Source organism: Peromyscus leucopus, chromosome 9 (genome assembly GCF_004664715.2).
Source record: "Peromyscus leucopus breed LL Stock chromosome 9, UCI_PerLeu_2.1, whole genome shotgun sequence".
Lineage (NCBI taxonomy): Eukaryota > Metazoa > Chordata > Mammalia > Rodentia > Cricetidae > Peromyscus > Peromyscus leucopus.
The window spans coordinates 75,528,267-75,531,367 of NC_051070.1; positions in this window are offsets into that span (position 1 = coordinate 75,528,267).

Below are 3,101 nucleotides of genomic sequence, written 5' to 3' on the forward strand. Positions count from 1 at the left end.
CATTGGTGGCCTGTGCCCTCTCAAGAGAGTATCAGACACTCATCTCTACCTAATTATTGCCATGTGACAATGACAGCTCACTCTTCTGTATGAAAATCACACATTTCAAGTCCCCAGTCCTGGTTATGCTTAACCTCCCAACAATGAACGGTCAGAAATGCACCCAAACTTTTTTGGATTTGCATGCATGGTATTGTTTGACTGGTTGGCTGCCCTTTATACACAGTGTGGGCCCATTGAAACTATGTCCACTTTCTAGATGGTTCCCAAAGCCCCCAAATTTGCTTTTGCTGATTTTAAGGAAGCATATATGAATGAAAATAAGTGAATACTTCTCAAATGGTATCAAACAGTGGAGCTGGGAGGTAGTGGTGGACTTGACTTTCTTAGAGGCAATGGTCTGGGACCCTAAAAAAGCCAACTTGTATCTCCCTGTTCCCATCTTCTGTTCTCATCAGGTCCCTGCTTGCAGCTTACACCAGTAAGAACAGAACCACCACCATCCCAGCTAACGCCAGGAATCTGATTGTAGCAGGAATTTATCCCCTCCTGAATGTAATTGTTTTACTAGCTCCAGGCTGGTGGGACAATCTGGCTGTGCCATCTGCCAATCCACTGAGAGCCAGGGTGGGGTTGGCTGTCCTTGCTACCCCATCAGCCTCTTCTCTACCCTCCCTGCTGTCTGTCATGTATGTCCCTCAAACCCACTCCAGAGGCCATATTTTCTACAATAACTCAATGCTTCTCTTGATGTCACTCCCTGATAGATCTACCTCTTCTACTTTCAAAGTAAAAGCCTTAGTCAAAAGGTTATATTTATTTTGACATACTTGAAATTAAGCCAACCATATACATCACCATATTTCTAGAATGGAGAGTCTAACTTTTGATCACACCATATCTATATTTACAAAGACTAAGGAACAAGTATTCTGTTTCGAAAATACATATTTGGACAAGTTGATTTCATGTGTGTGAAACATCAGACATTTGACTTTTAAACCATCTCTTCCACTAGAGGCATCATGTTGCTGTTTGTTTCTGACTGAAAGAGTAATGTGAGTTCCTTGCCAAGCACTTGGAAAATGTGAGGAAAAGGAATTTTTGAAACCCATTTTTAAAAATCGCCTATAAACTTGATTGGAAATAACCCTATTTATCATGATGTGTTTTCCTTTTTCAAACTTATCTTTTACATCTGTATTTATTTACCTGAGGGAGGAAAATGTGCACACATGCGTATACGCTTCAGGTCACCAGGAGTGGTAGCAAGCATTTTTACCCCAAGTTCAGGCCCTCCCCCACACTCGTGTGTGTGTGTGTGTGTGTGTGTGTGTGTGTGTCTGTGTGTGTGTGTCTGTGTGTGTCTGTGTGTGTGTGTATGTGCATGTTTTGATTTCACATATTCCCCCTTACAGAATTTGTTGTCCTACTTTTTCCCATTTAATATTATGTTCTGAGTGCTTTTTTTTTTTTAAAAAAAATCTAAACCCTCATGATAATTTGGGGGATTTGATCAAAAGTATCAACATTTATTAATCATTCCTCCTTTATGGAATATTTTTAAAATTTTTCACTTTTATAAAGATATTTGCATCTGTTACAATTTTGCGCAAATGGATTTCTACAAATAATTGCTATATCAAAGGGTGTAAACATTTTAAAGACCTTTTGATGTATACTTCCAAAGTGTTTTTTTGAAATGATCAGGGCCTGCCAATTTACACCGCAACGCAAAGGAAATGAGAGCCTACGGGAATGCTCAGCAGTGTTTGTCCATCCTCACTGGCTTGACAGGTGATCTTTTTTTATTTGCACTTCTGTGATTACTATTCTGAAGTGTGTTCATTTTTACTTTCATTGTGTAACAAAAAACACAATGTGAGGCCTGCCTTCGTATATCTCAAGCACACACTACATCACTGTGTTGTGGATTATAAGCGGTGTTCTAGCACAGGTTTCCCGGAACCTTTGCATCGTGCATGTCTGGATTTTTACATCCGTTGGGCAGCAGCTTTCTTCTCTTCTCTTCCCTCCCTCCACAGCCTCTTTTCTACTTTTGGCTTTGACGAGCTGATTGCTTTGGATACCTCCTGTAAGTGAATCACACAGTACTTTTCCTTCCATGACTTGTTTACTGTCTGTATCATAATGGTCTCGAGATGCATCCATATTGCAGAATGTGATAAGATTTCCTTGTCTGAGGCTGAATATCCTATTTTCTTTATCCATTCCTCTTTGACGGACACTGAAGATGGAAAACTGATGGACACTGTAGATAATGCTGCAATGAACAGGGTAGTGCAAATAACTTGCAGAGATCTTGAGTTCGACTCTTTAATAAATAGTTTAGATGTAGGTTTCTTGCCTCATATGACAGTTTTGGAATGGTTTGTTTGTTTTGAGGAGCCCCCATTCTGTGTTCAACAGAAGCCATGTCATTTTATCTTCCTACTGGCATTATATAAAGGTTCCCATCTCCCCCCATTCTCACCAGTGGTGACTTCCCGTTTGCTTTTCTTTTCCTTTGTGAGGTGGTCCTAACAGGCATGACGTGATTCGCATCGTGATTTTGATTGGCAACTCACTGATCCGAGGCATCATTTTTGCTGTATCTGTTGATGTATTAACATCTGTTGTCGGCTGCAGATGTGTATGTGGTCTTTGAATAAACGTCCACTTCAATTTTGCCCATTTTTCAGTCTGGTGACTTGAGTGGGTTTGCCGGGCTGTGTGTTGTTTGCTTTGGGAGCACAAGCATTCTTTATCTATTTTAGATATTAACCCTTGCCAGATAAACCATTCGCAAACAGTTTCTCTCAGAAGCTTGATGGCTGGTTGGCTGGCCGAGCGCCCTTCATTCTGACGCAGCTCCACCTGCATGGTGACTTTGTTGTCTGTACCTTGTGCCATAGCTAAGACACCGGCCGAATGGACACCTCCAGCTCTTTCCTGTCCAAGTCCTTCCTGTTCCCACAATTTAAGGATTTGAGGTCTTGGCATTCTTTTGTTTGTTTTTTGAAACAGGGTCTTATTTTATATCCCTGACTGGCCTTGAACTCACAGAGATCCTCTGCCTCCAAAATATTGGGATTAAAGGT